Source organism: Dipodomys spectabilis, unplaced genomic scaffold (assembly GCF_019054845.1).
Source record: "Dipodomys spectabilis isolate Male_0828 unplaced genomic scaffold, ASM1905484v1 ptg000312l, whole genome shotgun sequence".
NCBI classification, from domain to species: domain Eukaryota; kingdom Metazoa; phylum Chordata; class Mammalia; order Rodentia; family Heteromyidae; genus Dipodomys; species Dipodomys spectabilis.
Genome location: NW_024870989.1, coordinates 1,517,728 through 1,539,802, shown reverse-complemented (window position 1 = coordinate 1,539,802; position 22,075 = coordinate 1,517,728).

The following is a 22,075-nucleotide window of genomic DNA, read 5'->3' as shown; positions in this document are numbered from 1 at the left end:
TGGGCTTTCTATTGATCTTGCTAGCTATGTCATTTGCCCTGCAGAAGCTGTGCAACTTTATGCAATCCCATTTGTCCAACCTTTCTTTGATTTGTTGTGTTTCCGGGTCTCTATTCAGAAAGTTTCGGCCTGAGCCAAGGAGACCTAGGGTTTCTTCCATTCCATCCTTTAATGTTTTCAAAGTGTCTGCTTTTACTTCAAGGTCTTTGATCCATTTGGAGTTGATTCTGATGCAGGGTGATATATAAGGATCTAGCTTTAGTTTTCTACATGTAGTTAACCAATTTTGTCAGCACCATTTACTGAAGAGGCTGTCTTTCTTCCATTCTATTTTTTTAGCTCCCTTATCGAAGATTAGATGGCTATAGGTCTGGAGGTTCAAGAAATCTTAAATACATAACCGGATTCAATTATGATTCTAATATTTTACTATTAGTATTATGTTGATAAAATTATTTAAACAAGTGGGCTAAAGACTTAAAGAGAAACTTCTCTGAAGAAGAAAGAAGGATGGCCAATAGACACATGAAGAAATGCTAAACCTACCTAGCCATAAAAGAAATGCAAATCAAAACAACATTAAGATACAACCTCACCCCAGTTAGAATGGCAAAAATCAAGAACTCTAAAAACAACAAATGCTGGAGGGGATGTGCACAGAAAGGAACCTTACTGCATTGTTGATGGGAGTGTAAACTTGTTCAACCACTTTGGAAAGTAGTATGGAGGTTCCTCAAAAGACTCCACATAGAGCTCCCCTATGACCCAGCAATCCCACTTTTGGGCATTTACCCAAATGTGTACAAACAAGACCACACTAAAGCTACCAGCACAACTATGTTTACTGCAGCATTATTTACCATTGCTAAGATAGGGAACCAACCCAGATGCCCCTCAGTAGATGAATGGATCAACAAAATGTAGTGTATATACACAATGGAATTGTATGCCTCCATCAGAAAGAATGACATTGCCCCATTTGTTAGTAAATGGAAAGACTTCGAAAAAATTATATCAAGTGAAGTAAGCCAAGCCCAAAGAAACATAGGTGTCATGGTTTCCCTTATTTGCAATATCTAGTATATGTATGAGTCAAGCAGAAAAGGTCAGATAAGGTGATGTTAGGGAAATGAACCCTAAGATATGTATTTAAATGTTTTTTTCTTTCATGCATTTGTTTCTAACGCATTTATAAGATTATTTCTTTGTTGCTTTGTATGTGCCTCCCCCACAACATAACCCCTGCTTTCACTGTATTTGATGCCAGTATAATTTGTGGAGGGGAAAGGGAAAAAACAGGTCGTTTAAATAAGGATACAGGTGGACCCGTTGCAACAATGAGAAGTACAAGTTGTCATGTCGAAAACGAACTTTACAACTTTGGGTGGGGGGAGGATTGGGTGGGGGAGCAGGGGGAGGCTGGGAAAGGATGGGATGGGTAATCAATGGAGGAGGCTACAATGCTTGATAAGAAATGTACTCAGTATCTTGCCCATGTAATTGTAACCCTTCTGTACAGTATTTTCACAATAAAAAATAAAAAATAAATAAATAAGGATGCAGGTGGACCCGTTGCAACAATGAGAAGTACAAGTTGTCATGTCGAAAAAGAACTTTACAACTTTGGGGGGGGAGATTGGGTGAGGGGTGGGGGGAGGCTGGGAAGGGATGGGAAGGGGAAACAAAGGAAGAGGCTACAATGCTTGATAAGAAATGTACTCATTATCTTGCCCATCTAATTGTAACCCCTCTGTACAGTATTTTCACAATAAAAATTAAAAAAAAAGAAAATGAACTTTACAACTTTCGCGGGGGTTGGGGAGATAGGGTTATGTGGGTTGGGTGGTAGTTGTGGAGTTGGGAGGGAAGGGATGGTAGGAGAAAACAAAGGAGGAGGCAACAATGCTCAATAGGAAATGCACTCATTACCTTGCTCCTGTAACTCTAAGCCCTCTGTACAGCATTATTACAATAAAAAAGAATATATAGTACAAGAAAAATAAATAAATACTGGAGGATGGAGTTGTTGCTTAGGTGAGAGATGAACTGTTAGCTTCAAAGGTACAAATAATAATAATAATAATAATACAATGGTATAAGACCAATAAAGTATGCAACATTATATATGTGTATGGATTGTCTTGTATAGAGATTTGAAATTTTATTTTCTATGAAACCTTAAATAAGAGAGATTGTTACAGCCAGGTGCTCAAATTTCCTATTATGATGGTTTATTAGAGCCATTTTTGGTATGGGGAGCTGGAATTGTTTCTCATTTCCATTTCTCCTTGCTTTATCCTGTTTTACTAAAATAATACTAACTAAAACATAAAATAAAGTATTTAAGAACAATATCAAATTAGTGTTTGGAAAATTTTTGTCAGAATATGATCATTATAACTTAATATGCAGGGGCTGGGGAGGTGGCTCAGTGGAAGAGTGCTTGCCTTGCATGCCTGAGGCCCTGGGTTCAATTCCTCAGTACCACATAACTTAGTATGCAAATTTAAACAGGTATATTAATACCTATAGAAATCTTATTTTTTTCTTCCATAAACAAGGTGTTTTATTTGGGACTATTGAAGTCCTTTGTTTTGTTTTTTGTTTTGTTTTGTTTTTTTGTTTTTGGTCAGTCGTGGGGCTTGAACTCTGGGCCTGGGCGCTGTCCCTCAGCTCTTCAGCTCAAGGCGAGCGCTCCACCACTTGTGCTACAGTGCCACTTCCTATTGAAGTCCTTTAAAGAAAGTGAATGTCTAATTTTTCATCATGTCCTCTGGTGTTGGGTGGAGTAAGTACTGTACTGATAGTTACATGGGCAAGGTAATGAGTGCATTTCTTATCAAGCATTGTTGTCTCTTCCTTTGTTTCCCCTTCCCATTCCTTCACATTTCCCCTCACACAAACCCCTTCCTCCCTTTGCCAAAGCTGTAAAGTTCATTTTTGACATAACATCTCCTACAACTCATTGGTGCAATGGGTTCACCTGTATCTTACATAATATCTTATAATTTTCATAACATCTTATAATTCTAGTCATACACATAATTAAAAGAAAATGAACTCATTTGCTCACAAAGGTGTTTATTCTCAGAATGACAAAATGACAAAAATGTGAAAATGTCTTCAAGGTTATGAAGAAATATTTTTGTAAATAATTCTTATGTAATAAAAACTCATCTATAAGACCAATTGTAACAGTTGATGTCTCTTTATATGTATACCCTTGTTTCACAGAAATATTTGTAAAGTCCTGCATACAAATTTAAAATAACTTATATTTATATAATATATTGTCATTAGTGGCATATAGAAATGTTGTTCATAACACATATGCTCAGTGTCTGAGAAGACACTCTCAATGTCTGCATGCAAACATTCAAGATAAAATGACAGAAGGGGTAGAAATCAGAACACAACAGGATGGTGTGATTTCCTCTTTCATGACCTCTATGCTAATTGGCTAGTGATTCTTCTCACATTCTTGGGACAACCACAACTGATTATTAACACATTGCATTTTTCCTTATAAAGAAGAACCAAAAAAACTTCATGGTCCCCTGCAAAAGACAAATTATGCCCTAATCATCACATGCATGCCTATATGAGCGCTTCACATGGGATATAAGCCTTATGAAGTTTCAGAGTTCTAGCCTAGTGCATGTTTGCCCAGCATCCTCAAAGCCAAGTGTGTATTATTGCTTCTTCCAAGTTTACCATTCAGAGGGAATTACAATGTTGGGTGGCATAGAAGGCATTCATTCAAGTATGAATACTGACATGGCTATTAGGCTCTATAGTATGGACATGTCTCTCAGGATCTCCAGTTTAAAATAAATAAGACAGGACCCTAAATTGTAGAGGGAGGTCAAGACTGTCTGCAGCAAATATTATAGACTATTTGAGAAAAAATGGTACCAAGCTATGAAAATTTATTGGATAATAAGGTTGGATAAGTCGTGAAGTACTCCAACATAAAATGTGAAAATACAAAGTGAAATACCCCCAAATACCCCAAAGTGAAATAAACCCAAATTAGGTTTGAACAGCAAGTAAAAAAATAAATTTCATAGACAAGTGTCTAGGATTTTTTTCTTAAAATTAACTTACCAGTTCAGAAGTCACAAGGCAAACTATGGAACAGAAATAAAATGCAAATTGTTTTTTTATAGAAGGATTTGTAGTTCAATCAGAAACAATCTCCAATATGACAACCAAACTCAGAATCCTTAACAGGGAAATCCTCCTCTTGTGCAATTCTGTAAGTAGTCTAGCAGTGCCAATATTTGCCTTAATTGTTAATTGGAATAAAAAAATATTAAGCTTAGAAAGTATGATCTGGAGAAGCGAATTAACTTACCTAGCGTAAATGACAGTGGTTTATAGACCACCAATTTTATACATTCTAAATACATTTCACCAAGATTTATATAGTAATAAAATGTTCAGTCATCCTTTCACTGGAGCAATATTTCTAAAAAGTGCAAGTCATTGACTTCAATGGAAATTTCTAAAATCCTTAGGAAAATAGGAATTGAGTTCAAATATCATAATTCTTATCTATACTCTATCTATCATTGCTATTTGTTACCAATACATTTGTAAAGAATTAATGCCAAAATAATCTATTACCTAATGAAATTTGTTCATATTTGAATGAATTATGAGGCCACCTACTGTCAATAACCCACTTTTATGAATAAATATCATATAGAAGGGATTACAGTCTGTGAATAGTTCAAGCAGATAGGACAAAATCTTTACTGAAAAATAACTACAGCACAAAGGGCTGTGGAATTAGCATAAGTGGTAGGGTAACTAACAAGCAATTGGCCCTAGGTTCAAATTCTTGTACTAAAAAAGAGAAATCCATTTTGTTTTGATTCATATAACAAAGATATTTGTTAAAAGGTATCTTGTGTTGGAGTTTTTACATAATCTTAGTGAGATAGTTGTAATCTTTATTTATCATCCTAAGTAAAATATTTATGGGTCTGGATAGGTGATTTCTACATGAGTAAAACTAATCACGACATTTGCAATATAGAGATTTCAGGCTACCTACCTCTGTGCTCAATGAATTTTTTTCTGGAAAAATAACTTGTCTTGAATTTAAAACAACTTCATTTATGCAGACAGCAAACATACTGCTGAAAAAATTGGATTATTTATTTTCATGATTTATTAAAATTAATTTTTATTTTTCCCTCTCTGGAGACTCCAGTCATATTGCAAGTTGGATTGGTACATTTTCAGTAGGAAAATAAACTGTTTAAATGTAGCAGTAAGAAGGGTTTATGAAAGTTCTAATAATAATCTAAATTTTCTTCTTTGACTTCCATTTCTTAGAAGGTCTCTTGATTCTATATTGCTCTATGTGTTGAAACCACAAAAGGGACTTCCCTACTAAGGAGGAAAACCCCCACCAATACAAAGGAGTGAAACCTTACCTCACTCAGTGTCTGAGATTGTCTTTGTTGACTTAAGTATTTTGGGGGGGGCAAAGTTTCCAGTTATTTCTCAGGTAAGATTTATGAACCATGACAGTGACTGTCACATTTTTCCTAACTACATTTTAAGTGCAATATTATTCTTCCATTTTCTGGATGGATTTGTGTTTTTCCAATGGTTAAAGCATAAAATGTAAAACACAGCCAATCATAGTAGCTCATGAATATAATCTCAGATACTTAGAAGGCAGATCTATTAGTTTAAGTCCATTCCGGGAGAAAAAGTTGACAAGACTCTATACCAAACAATAAAACTAGGTGAGTTGCTGTATATTTTTTATACAAAAGAGGGAATATAAATGTAATTCAGACTGGCTTGGGAAGAAATGTGAGCCCCTCTCTCCAAAATAATTCAAGATGAAAAATTGGAAGGGCATGGCTCACATATAACACCTGCCAACCAAGAGGGCCAGAGTTAAGTTTAAATGCCAGGATTGAACTAGGATTTAACATTGAACAACTGTTGTCTTTCATCAGAAATCTTAACGTCTGCAAATGAAACAGGAAATAGAATAATAGTACAGAGATAGTTCTGAAAAGGATTATTGTGTGAGGATGTCAGGGAATGAAGAAAGGAAAGGTGATATACAATAAGGGTCATGCCACTGACTACACAAGATAAGAAAGAAAACGATGGATGTTAACGCCAGTAATTAATAACTTCAGGAATTTAAATTGGCATCTCCTGACAGATGCTATTTTCTCAAACCCAAACATGGACTTAGATTTGAAAATCCTTTGTCAGCTGGACTCTCAACATGGATACCTGTCTACTGAGAAATCTTGATATTAAAATCCAAAGCCAATCATGTCGTCATACCCCAAATCTGTTGTATCCACATTTCTCATTTCATTTATCAAACCCCTGTGTTATTTTATATACTGAGAACACTGGAGTTATTTTTTTTTTACCTCTTCTGAAACCCAGGTATGGTCCATCAGAAAATAAGATGAGCTTTCAACATTACACAAATATGATTGTTTCAGCTCATTTCAAATGCTATCCACCTTGATGTAACCACCATCTTATTCTGTTTAGACACATCTCTCAAAGACCGTGATGTTATATCAACCTGCAAATATCCTTTGGAAAGATGAATCTGATTTTTCTTGTGCTTCTTTTCAAAACTCTGGGACAGTTCTAAAAGTCAGGTAAAGTATCAGAGTTCTTGTGGTGGCCATCTCTCTCATTTGAGTAGTCCGTTCCCTTTCAGTTGCCTCCAAATATATTAATAACTTATCTTTCATTGATTTAGTCTGTTTTCTATGCAGAAGAATTTCTTCTAGAGAGCAATAATTCTTTAAATCTTATGGCTCATTTTGTAATCCCATTTACCTCAAATTGAAGGAGAGTTAGCTATGGGGAAAGAACCTGAGTCCAAACCCCTCTCCTAGTCATGTTCTAGGAGACCCAAGCATTTTATCTCTTTATGTTACCTCCAATGACCACTCTTCCTTGAGAGTAGTTAGTTGTCAGTAAATCATCAGAACTTCTCTCTAGGGACAGAAAAACTTTAGGCAATGGAACTGTATACACCTTTACTCTGACATCTGTACAACAAACTCCTGCTAAAAGCATCCTGCATATGAACTGCATCTCATAAAGATACTTAGAACTGTGGGATGGAAACAATGTACATGCAATGATCTCAAAAGGGGCTGGAAATGAAGTCAAGTTCAGTGCATATCCTAAGAAACTAAGAAAATTGGGAGGAATTATGTTGGGAGAGATGTAGGAATGATGAAAAGAGTGACATTGATCAATTAGTATTGTACTTGCTAGCTGCTGGTGATTCACTCCTGTAATTCTAGATATTCAAGGGGCTGAGATTTGAGGATTGCAGTTAGAAGCCAGCCCAGGAAGCAAAGTCCTGAGATTCTAATCTCCAATTAACCACAAACAGCTGGAAGTTGAGCTGTGGCTCAAGTGGTAGAGTGCTTGTGGTCTTTTTTTTTTGTTGTTGTTGTTAGTTTTCTTATTGTTGTTGTTGTTATTGGGCTTGAACTCTGGGTCAAAGGCTATCCCTCAGCTTTTCAGCTCAAGGCTAGTGCTCCACCATTTGAGCCACAATGCCACTTCTGGTTTTCTGGTGGTTTATTGGAGCTAAGACTTTCAAGGCTTTTCCTGCCCTGGCTGGCTTTGAACCACTATCCTCAGATCTCAGCATCCTGAGTAGCTAGGATTACAGGTATGAGGCACCAGCGCCAGGTGTAGAGTGCTAGTTTTGGGTATAACAGTTCAAGGTTCAAGCCTCAGAACTGGCAAAACAAAAAAACCCCACAAAACAAAGCATTATATTTATACACTTACTTGCTAAATGTTAACACCTTTGTACAAGTACTTAATGATGAAAAAATTTATAAAAATTTAAAAGTCTGTTAAGAAAGTAACTTCATTTCCCTGAGATCAGCTCATTGTCATTCCAATGAACTCCTCCAGTACTCTGAACTGGAGAAAATGGAAATGAATAAAGTATTTGCAAATGTCTTAGAAATTAATTGTACAAAGGAGTTTCAATTAACCATGTAAGTCAGTGTATGAGTAAAATGTATCCTGATCAATATAACCACTTTAATATTTCTCCCCATTGCTCCCAATCACACCATCTCTTAGTTACCTGGTTCCATTTTTTCATAGGTACGCTTAACATTATGACTGCATTTTTTTTCTGGATGTGGAATTTCTAGTAATTGTCTTCTTGTCTTGGATTCAAGCTCATCCTTAGGATCTCAGCCTCCTAATTAACTAATATTATACGTTTGAGACACTAGTGTCTTCTTTTGAAATAGCTCCATATTTCTACTCTGATCTCCTATTTTAGCCTATTCTACAGAAGTATGTCATAATAACACATTTAAAATAGTGTCCTCTACATCATTTAGGAATTTAGTTTAGATGCTGGTGGCTTACTTCTATAGAAGTCTCTGAGATCTGAGAAAGTTTGTATGAAGCTGACCTGGGCAAGAAAGTTCATGAGACTCTCATCTCCAATTAATTACCAAGAAGCCAAAAATAGAGCTAGCTATTCTGGAGTCTGAGATCTGAGAATCATATTTTGAAACAAGCCCTGGAAGCCAATCTGAAAGATTTTTATTTCCAATAAAAATACTCCATATGGAGTTGTGGCTAGAGGTAGAGTGCGTGCTATAAGTGGAAAAAGCTGAAGTAGATCGTACAGGTCTTGAGTTAAAGCCCTGTACCAACATAAAATGTATTTAGGACGCATCTCTGACTTGTGACATTGAAATCTGTTTAATCAACTATGCATTTAAGATTAAGTTAAAAACTAATAGCACCATTTTATGAGAAATGTGTCCCATACATTGTCAAAACAAATTAATGAATTTCCAGTTGAAGTACATGTTTATATAAAAAAGAGGGTAATTTTAGTGTGCTTTATTTGTTGGGTTTGAGAGTCCCCCAGTAAAATAACACCAGTGTCCAATGGATGCTTATATCTTTCACACTCATGAATTCTGACAATAAGAATTATGACCTGCTGCTTTAGATTCTGCTTTGAAAGCTAATCACAGTGTTTGACATCTTTTAATTAGAAGACATTTAGTTTTAGTGCCCATATGCATTAATAATTTTGATAGATATAACTCAGAAAGTCTTTAAGCATTAAATGTTATTTGTGGCAATTTAAGTAAATTTATATTATCTATTTGAAATCAACAGATATATTGATAAAATTTATTTGTGTAGGCTAGAGAAATGTAATACTTCACCAAAATTTTATTTGGGGACATTTTACAACTGTTGGTGACTCATGAGGCTTTGAAATATATAGCTTTAATGTTTTCCCAAATTGTACAGATTATTTTACAAAATCATGTATATCATGAAGCTATTTCACAATATGATAAATGATAATGGATACTGCACAGAAGTTTAGATGAACTCACTCCCTTGGGTCAAAGAAAACTGACTGACCCACTTAAAGATCAAACTTGTGGCTTTGACCATGCTTCACCTTGCAGGAATAAATGTAATATATTTCCCACGCCTATATTAAATTTATTCTCTCATGTATACATGAAAATGTATTTCCTTGGGCATTATTTTAGTAAAATGCAATATAATTGATATGCTTTATAACAATGTTTAAGTGTACATATATTTTTAATGAATGATTCCTAGATAATTTGTTTGAAATATTTGGCTTACATTTTTAATATATAGTTCCCAATGATAATCCATGAGTGTTTTAATAACATGATGTGTCATTTTTTTCTACAGGTAATTTTTATAATCTATTTAACATTAGACCTTTATTTTATACTAATCATTGTGGATAGTAAGGAAAGTTTATCTTAAATCATTTTGATTTATGATTAAGAGGAAATTGAACTTGACAAAAATGTATAGTATGGACATTGATTTTTTTTGAATAAAATGAATAGTAGACACATTTTTAACTTTTATTTTCAAAATTGACTCTTCTTGTTCACTGAGACTTTGTTATGTTTCCCCTTCCACAGGATGGTTGAAGTCTGATTTTTTTCACTACAATGGATATTTTGTATCTATGTATTTTCTCCTTGCAATTCCTCCCCCCCCCCGCCCAATGTTGTTCTATATATGTTTAAAAATGTAATCCAAGAATATTAGGAGCTTCGATTGCTACCAGGAGGTTAATAGGAGAGAAGAATCTTTCAATGACTGAATGGTAAACCCAAGTGGCATCACCATCAGCTCTTAGATAAAATTACTAACAAAATTTACTCTAGCACATATCATTTGGGAAACATGGAGCGTAAGTTCCATGTCTCTTTGAATGAAAGAACTAAGTTGAGAGACCTGTGTTAACTTCTCACTCTTTAAGAATTCATTTCGTTAAGATCTTACAGGACTATTTTGTGGTATCATCATGTTTAAGTCAAAAGACTGCTAAATCCACAGAAAAAAATACTAAAATTTCAAAAAAAAATCTTCCTTTGAAGTTTGAGCAGTTTTACTTCCTACAGATATTAAAGCTGTTTCTCTGGGCATACATTTACAGTAAACTAAAAGTGTAACCCTGCTTGTCACGATGCACTAATATCAATTCAAAGTGATCAAAGACCTCAACGTCAGAAGCAAAACTTTGAAATTACTGCAAGGGAGTAACAGAAATATTAGTAAGGGTAGAAACTTCCTGTAAAAAAAATACAGGGACACAATAGATAGAAGAAAGACTTGACAAGTGCAAGTGGGATTACATCAAAATTAAAAGTTTCTGCACAGCTAAGGACAGAGCTATTAACTAGAAAGAGAGCCAACAGACTGTGAGAAGACCTTTACCAGCAATACATCAGATAAATGCCTAATATCCAGTACAGTCATCCTTTGCTTTATGGCAGTTCTTTTAATGTGGCTTCGTTGTGTTGCAGGTATCATGGAATTTTCACTATATTGTGGGATTTTGCAGTATTTATATAGTCATATAATATTGATGACTTTAATTATGTCTGCCTAAAAAGTTAAAACGATATAAAACAATATAAAATATTAATTAAAACATATTAGAAGAATATTAAATAAAAATAAAATACAGTATGTAGTTCATTAGAGGATGAATACCTTATAGTGCACAATTGAGATGCAGTACTATACACCACTAGTGCTTGTGCAATTTTGCCAATGGGAGATTGTACACTGCAAACTATTGGCTAATGTAATGGAAGTCAACCAACCACAGTACTGTGCTCTGTATCCTGGGAGCTGATTGGCCCAGTGACCATAGCATCATTCTCTTTATTCTTTTCTACTGGGCCAAATCTTTCAATTTTTCAGCATCCCTTTTTTTTTTTTTTTGGTCTGGTCGTGGGGCCTGAACTCTGAGCCTGGGCGCTGTTCCTCAGCTCTTCATCTCAAGATTAGCGCTCTACCACTTGAGCCACAGTGCCACTTCTGGCTTTTTTCTTTTTGCTTATGTGGTGCTGAGGAATCGAACCAAGGGACTCAGACATGCAAGGCAAGCGCTCTACCACTGAGCCACCTTCCCAGCCCTCAGCATCCCTCTTTGTCCACTTCACATGGACATCTGATCACTACATGTAATGTTGCTCTGTGGTGTTGTGTTTTTGTGAAGTTTTCGTAAAAGTCTGAATTTATTTCTAGTCCTACGATGCCACCCAAACGTTTTGCACCTTCTAAGGCTTCTGGAAGTGAACACAAGTGCCAGAAGAAGATGCTTACTCTCAAACAAAAGGTGGAAGTTCTCAGCCTGTTAAAGGAAGGCAAAAGCTACATCTGTATCAACAGATGTATAGTTTACCACATAAAGATGAAAAGAACATTAGGTTTACCGCAAGAATGACTTTTTTTTTTATTATGGGTGCTGAACTCTGGGCCTGGGCACTGTCCCTCAGCTCTTCAGCTCAAGGCTAGCTCCCTACCACTTGAGACTCAGTGCCACTTGCAGCTTTTTTCTGCTTTTATGGTACTAAGGTATCGAGCTCAGGGCTGCAAGCATGTGATGCAGGCACTCTACCACTGAGCCAACTTCCCAGCATCAAGGAAGACTTTTAACAAGACTGCAAAAGGGTGGTCACTTCCCAAAGTAAGGCCATTGTGAGGATGAAGTCTTCATTGGACATGTGGATAAATGACTGCAGGAAGAAGAATATCTCCTGGGATACAAATACCATCTGGACAAAGGCCAAGAAACTTTATGATTGTTTTGCAGAAAGCATGGATTTTCACAATGCTGAAGTGGATGAAGGTGACAACAACAATGCAGAAGCAGGACTGTGGAGTGCTTCTCACACCAGAACCACCACATTCAGTGACAGCAAAGATTGGTTTGATAAATTTCAAAGATGCTTTGGATTCAAGAGTGTGTCTCTATATGGAGAAGCTGCCTTTGTGAATAAAACCAGAGCCAAGGACTTTGAGAGTGAACAACCTGTTCAAATCTATCATTGAGAAAGGGGATATAAGCCTGAAGTTTTCAACATGGATGAGATGGACTTATTTTGGAAATGAATACCATCTCCCACTTTTATTATGAAGGACAAAGCCAAAGCCTTTCGTTTTAAGGCTGAAAACGATGGTTATGTATGAGAATGCTGGGAGCTTTATGGGAAATCCAGGGCTCATTTGTAAGTCACAAAACCCCAGTGCCCTAAAAAACAATACTAGATGCACAACCCCAGGGCCTCAATCATGAAAAATCCTCACAGTTGATTGGTTCTACCAGTGCTTTATCCTAGAGGTTAAGCTTTATCAGGCAGAGAAAACCCTCAAGTTCAAAGTGCTTCTGATCATGTACACTGCTGGAAGCCATGTAGTTGATCTCTTGTATAATGGTGTACAGATAGAGTTCTTAGTGCCGAACATTACATTGCTCATTTGGCCCAAGGTTTTATTCATGCTTGTAAGGTGTTCTGCACTTTTGAAACACACTACTAAATCTGGTTGAAGCTATGGACTCAGACAAAAAAACTTCTTGCCAAGGCTTATGGGTGTGATGAAAATATTGTGTCTCATCTCTTAAATATTCTGAAGTCCATAAAGGTGATGAAGACTGAAACAGTAAATGCCAGCTGGAAACATTTGTAGCCACTAGCGGTCCATGATTACAAGGGATTCTTCCTTGAAATCCATCACTCTGCAGCAGGTAAGTGTGAAATTGACAAAACTACTAGGAAGAGATGGTTTCAATGACATGACATTTGATGATGTGAATGACCTGATCAATGTTTACTCACAACCACTGATGGTGGAAGACCTAATGGAGATAATGAAGTCAGCAAGTCAAGAAGAGGATGAGGAACAAGACGAACTATGGACTGGAGAAGAGGAGGAGGTTGGTCAAACACTCGATCATCTTGAAACCATGGTCAGAATAGCCAAAGAACTTCAGCAAGTGGCTGAGGAATGGGATCCCCGGATGCTTCATTCATCATACTTCATAAATACAATTATTAGTGGCATATCAGTTTATAAAAACTTCTTCATTCAGAAGAAAAAGAAGCACCAGCAACTCCCCATAAATATGGGCACCACTTGGATGAAGAGTTCAGTTAGGCCCAGGCTTTTAGCAAAAATAGAAGTTATAGCCTGATGATACTGCACCATCTGTTGAAGCATCTGATGAAGTGGTGCTTTCAGAAGAGCTGTAATGCTCTTCTTGGCTGTGTAGTACATTTGTGTCATTGTCATCACCTTTATCACCATCAGTGCTGCACAGCCACATAATTTCTGATCATCATTCAATTTGTAGTGTAATTCATTGGCAAGTACCCATGTAGAATTTTGTATGTTGTTAAAATTATGTAGGTTTTAAGAGTGTTGTTATAATTATGTAGGTTTAACAGGGTAGAAAGTATTTAAGGGCATGTAAAGAGGGTGAGAAAGGTGAAAGAGAGAGTGGGAAAGGTAGTAGGAAGGATTTGTTAAGCATTATATGTATGTACATATATACATATATATATAATAAATATAATGTTGCTATTTCATGGATTTTCATCTGTTGCAGTGGTCTCTGGAATGGAGCTTTCATAATAGGTGAGAGATCCTTCTACATAAGGAATTCAAGAAACTAACCCCTCCGAAACCTTGTAAACCAATCAATAAATTGGCAAGGGAGCTAAGGAGAGACTTCTCAGAAGAGGTAAGAATGGCAAAGAAACACATGAGGAAATACTCATCATCCCTGGCCATAAAAGCAATATAAAACAACTCTGAGATTTCATCTCAGTTAGATTGGACAAAATTGTCAAATCAAAAAACAACAAATATTGGCAGGGATGTGGGGAAAGAAGAATCTTATTGACTGTTGGTGGGAATAGAAACTAGTATAATCACTCTAGACTGCATTCTGGAGTTTCCTCAAAAAACTAAGCATGTATCTTTCCTACAAACCAGCCAAACCACTCCTGGGCAGTTATCCTGAACATCATGAGCCAGGATATGATTAAAAAAAAAACCACATGCACATCCATGTTCATTGCCACACTATTCACAAGAGCCAAGATATGGAAACAGCCCAGATGTCTCACAATAGATGAGTGGATCAAAAAAGTACAGTACCTATACACAATAGAATTTTACACAGCCATTAGAAAGAATAAAGTAGTATCATTTGCAGGGAAATGGATGGAACTAGAACAAATCATGCTAAGTGTAATCCAAGCTCAGAAAAACAAACAGTCAACTTGGAAATTAGAACTAAATGACATTGGGATATGATACATTATACAGGATTCTAGATATACACAATGACACCAAAAGAGGATACTCTTAGGAGAGAAACAAAAAGGTGCAATGTCTATGTGCCTCTTCTATTTGTATCAAATTATCTGTCTGTCTATCTATCTATCTATCTATCTATCATCTATCTGTCTGTCTGTCTGTCTGTCTGTCTGTCTCTCTACCTGTCCATTCATCCATCTATCTAGCTACGACCTCCTCCAAGATATGGAAACAAGATATGTCTCTTTTTTAATTTAAATTTCAATGATTTTGTCTTCCATTATGTGTGGTGTATTTAAGTGTATATCTTTGGAGGGTTGGGGGAAGGGTTCAGAACTCAAGGGGAAAAGAATGAAAAAAGGATAGCAATGGACACTAATGAAAATTATTTATACAACCCGTGAGTGGAGATAGGAGGGAGGGACTAGGAAAGCATGAGGGAACAGAAGACATTGTAAGAGGGTAATGTACTCATTCCCTGACTCATGTAATTGTAATTCCTCTGTACATCACCTTTATAATAACAATAAAGTAACCTTAAAATTTTCCATTTACTCTTTTCACATATTTAGCTATGATCTAAAAGTAGTAGATACTACATGTACATGTATGTAGTACATACATTTAGTAGATACTATATGTAGTAGTATCTACTACATGTAGTAGATACTACATGTATGTGTACATGTATGTAAAGTTTTGACAATTATTCTATATTTGTTCAGTATTTTTCTTGTTATTACACTTTAGTGTTCTGGATATAAAATGTGTGATGCACTTACCTATACATATGTAATTAAATTTAAATTTATGACAATCTATATAAAATACATTATTGTGCATATTTGTGAAAACATAAAATAGTTCATAAACAACAAAGCCCTAAAATTTATAGATGTGAAATATAAGACCTTGTCCTTTTTTGGTCCAAAACACTATGCATAACAATTACTAAGATTATCGTAATCAAATCACTTCAATAGATAAAATTTCCCTTAGTGGTGAGCATCTTAAATCAAAGGCACTGCTTAGCATTGTAAGCAGCCAGTATCATTGAGGCTCATGGAAGTCATGCAGGGAATATACTCAGTCATACCTCAAGGGTGGAGATTGTACTTCATGACAAGGTAAAACCTTTGGAACAAAAAGAACTGGAAGAATTTAGTAGTTATTATGTTTTGAAATATATTGCCTAACTAAAAGTCAAATTGCTACTTTTGATCATTCCAAGTTTCAAAACTTGAAAAGGAAAACAAAAGTTGAAAAGGAATAAATAAAAATAAGTAAATAAATAAAAATTTTTTAATGAATAGATTTAGTTTATAGAACTTAAAATAACAGTTAATCTTTAACCGAACATCCTTTTTATTGGATGAATTCTCCAACAAAGGTTAATGTTTTACAAGAACATAAGTCTATTAATTTGAAATATGTGTTGTCTTTCATATATAGATAGATGATGATAAAAAGGTAATAGATACTGAGATACCTATAACATTTGAATATTTCACTATCTAAATATTGTGAGTTTGAGAGCATGTTAAAACAAAAATGCCACATATTAATACACTTAAATCAGCCAAATATATCTTATAATCAATCTTCATCTCAATATTGTTTTCAATAATACAGTCTTTACTTGTCATGCAAAATATGATTTCCAGTCTTCCTACTTATTATATTACACTAATGTATACTTTATTACTTTGTGCAATCACTAAGTGTGTGTAAAAGCATATTACATAATATTCTGGAAATTTTAGTAACTAGTTCAAAATCTGCAAGATTTGCCTTATATAAAAAATATCATTATAAAAGATATAGACTTGGCTGGGCCTGTGGCTTAGTGGTATAGTGCTTGCTAGCCTGAATGAAGCTCTGGGTTTGATTCCTCAGTACCACATAAATAGTAAAGGCCAGGAGTGGCGCTGTGGCTCAAGTGGTAGAGTGCTAGCCTTGAGCAAAAGTAGCTCAGGGACAGTGCCCAGACCTTGAGTTCAAGCCCCAGGAATGACAAAATAAAATGAAGTGTTTTTAAATCTATTTGGCACTAATCAGAAGTGAAAGAGAAATAAAGTAAACACTAATGATGCATATTATTAAAATTAACATTTTTGAATCTATACAAAAAACTAGATTAGAGATACATTTAATCAATTAGATTTGTAAGACAATATGTTAAACAGTATGAAAATCACTGCTTCACAAGATGGAGAAAATGGAAAAATTCAAAATATTTCCGGATGAATCCTTATGAATTAAGACATCCAACTAAACTTTCCAGAAACATGTAATAATTAACATCTTTATATATTCTATGTGACCATTTTTATAGTTTACTCTTTAAATTTCCCAAAAAAAAAAAAATTCCCTCTCTCATCATTTTAGACAAAAATGGATCATAGAACTCAATATCTCTTTCTAAAAATGAAGGAGCAAAAATTGAGATTTTGACTAGCAAAAAACAGTAATTTACTAATAGTGTGTAATATTATTTGACTTAATATAATACATGATTTACATAAGAGAAACAAATATAATGCATATGTGATATACAATACATACACATATGGTAGTATCATGACTATATGCAACATAAACTGTCTTTATGCTTAAAAATATGCTGTTTTGGCTGAGTATTGATGCCTCAGGCCTGTAATCTTCCTCAGGGGGCTGAGATCTGAGATTCCCAGTTCAAGGAAACCCAGGCAGAAAAGACTCCGAGACTTTTATATCTAGTTGACAAGCAAAGAGCGATAAAGAAAGCTGTGACTCAATAAATTGGTACAGTGCCTGTATTGAGTGAAAAAGCCAAGTGAGAGCAGAAACTCCAGCCTTGGTAATGGAACAAAAAAAAAAACCCAAACAACAAGTAATCTGCCTTGTTAAATTATTAGCTATCTATGAATTAAAAAAAAAACTATGTAGATGTATTTAAATATTTTCTTAACAGTGAAATTTAGATATATTTGCTTATGTGCCTAGAATTAATAACATGTGAATGACCTCATTTTGTTGTTGTTGTTTTTAATGTATGTGATTTTTTGTTTCTTTTTATTTTATTTTATTTTATTTTTTTATTGTGTGAATGCCGTACAGAGGAGTTACAATTACATGGGCAAGATAACGAGTACATTTCTTATCAATCATTGTTGCCTCCTCTTTGTTTCCCCTTCCAATCCCTTCTCATACTCCCCCCACCTGATCATCCCCCGCCCCCACCATAGTTGTAAAGTTCATTTTTCGACATAACAAATTGCACATCTCATTGGTGCAATGGGTCCACCTGTATCCCTAGTTAAAAGATTTGTTTTTGCTCTTCCCCTCAACGAATTATTCCAACATCAAATACAGTGAAAGCAGGAGTAATACCGTGGGGGAGGGACTTACAAAGCAACATAGAAATCATCTTATAAGTATGTTAGAAACAATTGCATGAAAGAAAAAAAAACATTTGAATACTTATCTTGGGGTTCATTCCCCTAACATCAACTTATCTGACCTTTTCTGCTCAGACATATACTAGTTATTGCAAATGAGGGAAACCATGGGACCTATGTTTCTTTGGGCCTGGCTTACGGCATTGCCCCATTTGTTAGGAAATGGAAAGACTTGAACTCATTTTTTATAAAAAATGGTTTAGTTTTTATTTTTAGTAGCCAATAATTACACATATTTATAAAGTACAAAGTGATACATTGATAAAATCAGGATAATTATGATCTCTGTATTGAGAACCAACCCACAGAGGGGTTACAATTACATGGGCAAGATAATGAGTACATTTCTTATCAAGAATTGTAGCCTCCTCCTTTGTTTCCCCTTCCATTCCTTCCCATCCTCCCCCTCCCTCCCACTCAATCCTCCCTGCCCCCCCAACCATAGTTGTAAAGTTCGTCTTCAACATAATGACTTGTACTTCTCATTGTTGTTTTTATGTTCAATGTAGTGTTTTTAGCTAAGCCATCATTTCACATCCTGGTTACAGGATAGATTCAATACATTTCCTTATGAAATCCTAGAAGCACTTTAAATATTCATAGATCCATGGTTATATGCTTCTTTAATGTGTGTAGCTGAGTGAAATTTTTATTTATATTCATCTGCATACATATTAGGAGACAATGATGAACTGACATGAAATTGTAATGTGACATAGCAGAAAAAAAGCATCCCATTAATTTTCACCATCATGAAAAAGTGGTCAATGTTATTTGCTATTATCCAAATTTAAAGTTTTTCTTAACTACTACAACATATTGGAAAAGTAATAACTATTTGTGGATCAAAATCAAAGTAATTACCTACCAATATCATCTATACAAAATATAGTTTGATATTCCTAAAGTAAACAATAAAATAGCTTTAATAACTATGAACAAATATGATAATAAGGACAAGTGTAAGTAAATATTTTTACAGAGACCAATATTCTTGAACAATCAATCATATCTGAAAATAATTGGTTTGAATTAGTTTTAAATTATTAGAGGGATAATGCCTCAGAAGAAAGACCTGTCTGTTCTAGTTCAACTCTGATCTTTACTTTTGTTCTTCAACTTGAGTTTTTCCAAGAAAAACTAAACAGAAAAGTCTCTAGGGTTAATAGAATAACCCAAAACACAAATCCAAAGGCAAACTACTTTCAAAAGTATTTTATGCCAAAAGCTACATCAAGTTGTCAAGGAAACCTTCTCTATAAAATTCAGATGTAGTGATAAAAAAGTATAATTTAAATGAAGGTATGATTGTAAGATAATAAGGAAAACAATGAAAATTAAATTATGATGCATTCTAACAAATTTAAATTAATGCAGAATTTAAATTTTGTTATGATAAATTTTACATTATGATTTTATATTATGATTTATAATATGATACACTTTTACTGAAATTTCATTTAATATAAGAATAGCTAAATTATCTTCTTAAATTTCTAAATGATTCTCAATTTGTATCAACTATTTGTGATTCAATTTAGGTAAATTTTTGAAAACAGTAATATCAAAGGAGGCAAGTGCCACTCTTATCTACAGATGTAATTATTAAGCTCTAACATATTTTTGTAAGTTTACTCAAGTTATCATTCCCAAGGTATTTAATAAGAGAGTTTGCAATCTATGGATAAAGAGTAACTTTGTTTATATCCTGTAGCAAGGTGCCACAGGATTTTATTCAGGATGTCTGATTTTCTAGATTGTTTTATCCAAGATATTACAACAGATTTAATTATTAACAAATACAATTTAGTAAAGATATTCATATATATTATACCTCACATTTTTCCTTTATGAAGAAATATCTAAAGTTCAAATTATTCTTTAAAGGATAGGTTTAAGCAATTTTAGTTAATTGGTTATCACAGAAGATTTAGTTAATGATCCTGTAAATTGCTCTATATTTGCAATTAGTGATAAAATTAGCAAGGATCACATATTCACAAATAATTAAAAATAGCTTCTCAATGTGCTCATAGGTACTTTTACTGTCTTTAGTAGGGAATCTCACTCTATTACTTATAGCACACAATTAAATTTAAAGAGGGAAAGGTAGAATTTCATTTATAAAGTATGAATATTGTTATGAAGATAAATCCTTACATTCAAGAGGTACCATAAAATTTATTTTATCTCATTTAAATTGCTGTTGTTGTTTTCCACTGTTAATTATGGGCCTATATGCAATCATAAAGTCAGGCCAATGGCATAATTATGTTCATGAAAGTTACTGACAGGAACCCAAGCTGAAAATATTTCCCACTGAATTACAAATACAGTGATGCAATTTAAAGTCATATTTAATTTTCATTTGTCCTCTTTATAGATTTGACCTTGTGTCAAACACAAGAGATATCCAAATTTAAATAATCATGCATTAAATTTGTTTTCCAGTGAAAACAAAATCAGTCATGTCTCCCTGGAAATTTTCTGATTATTAAGAATTGTTTCAAATGCTGAGTTCTCTCTCTCTCTCTCTCTCTCTCCCTCTCTCTCTCTCAGTCTCTCAGGAAATCAGGGATACTTTCTTAGCTTACTTCTACAGTAAAGCTGTGATTTCAGTCATACTCTGGGTATGGTAATATTATTTATTCTAAAGTAACATGATATTTTCCATTTCATAGAAAGAAATTTGAAGATACATTTTATTTTCTTTTGTTCATAAGCTTTGTATTCCAGTCTCTGAAGTTAAAAGCATTCCTTGTGCCATTTTAGATGATTAAATATGGCTTACAAAATAGTATCATAATTGTTCCCTGAGGGAATTTTACTATCCTTCAATAAATTAATTAAATTGTTAGACTAGACTGTAGTAAGCAATCTAGCATAAGCAGTGTTAACTTTTTCTAAATAAATATGAGGGCATCAACTTTAACTTTGGAAATTATGATAGTAGGTTAAAAATGATAATTCAAACTGGACTAAAATTCTAAAGTTTTGACTTTGAAGCAATGAACATTATCTAAAATTACCTTTTGTACATTTTATTTATAAGATTATACATGAAAATTTATTTTTGCATAAATCATTTTTTCAGATTTCTTAGCATCATATTTAAACTACAACTTGTTGTATTGCTTGTTTTTGTTTACTTTTTTTTCTTGGTCATGGGGCTTGAGAACAGGTGTGGGCTCTGTCCTTGAGCTTTTGTGCTCAAAGTAGTCTTTTACTGCTTTAAGCCACAGTGCTACTTCTGGTTTTCTAGTGGTTAATTGAAGATGTGCCTCATGGACTTTCCTGCCCAGATTGGCTTTTTAGCATGATTCTCAGAGCCCAACCTCCTGAGTAGCTAGGATTAAGGCCTGAGCCACTAGAGCTCTACATAAAAGTTGTATGAGACAAATGTCTATATTATGTTTTATATTACTATTTCAATATTAATTTCATTTTATGTATATATAATATACATACATGTATATATCTATAGATATATATTACATATATCTAGATAGATATTTATGAATGTAGCATAATGAAACCACTAAAGAGGGAGTTGTTTGAAAAATGGGGTAAAGAGGAAGAATATACTGGAGGTGAATTTTTCCAAAATAAACTGCATATATATGAGAATATCACAACAAGACATTCGTTGTACAAATCTATGTGAATTCAAAAGAGGAGTAGGAGAATCATATCTATCTATCTATCTATCTATCTATCTATCTATCTATCTATCTATCTATATCTATCTATCTATCTATCTATCTATCTCTATATATAAAATTTGTGTGTGTGTGTGTGTGTGTGTGTGTGTGTGTGTGTGTGTGCGTGCATGTGTTGATACTGTGTCTTGAACTCAGGGTCTAGCTACTGTCCCTTAGCTTTTGTAGCTTAAAAAGAGTAAATAAAAAGAGTCGGCCCTTCCTTACCAACTTGAGTCACAGTTC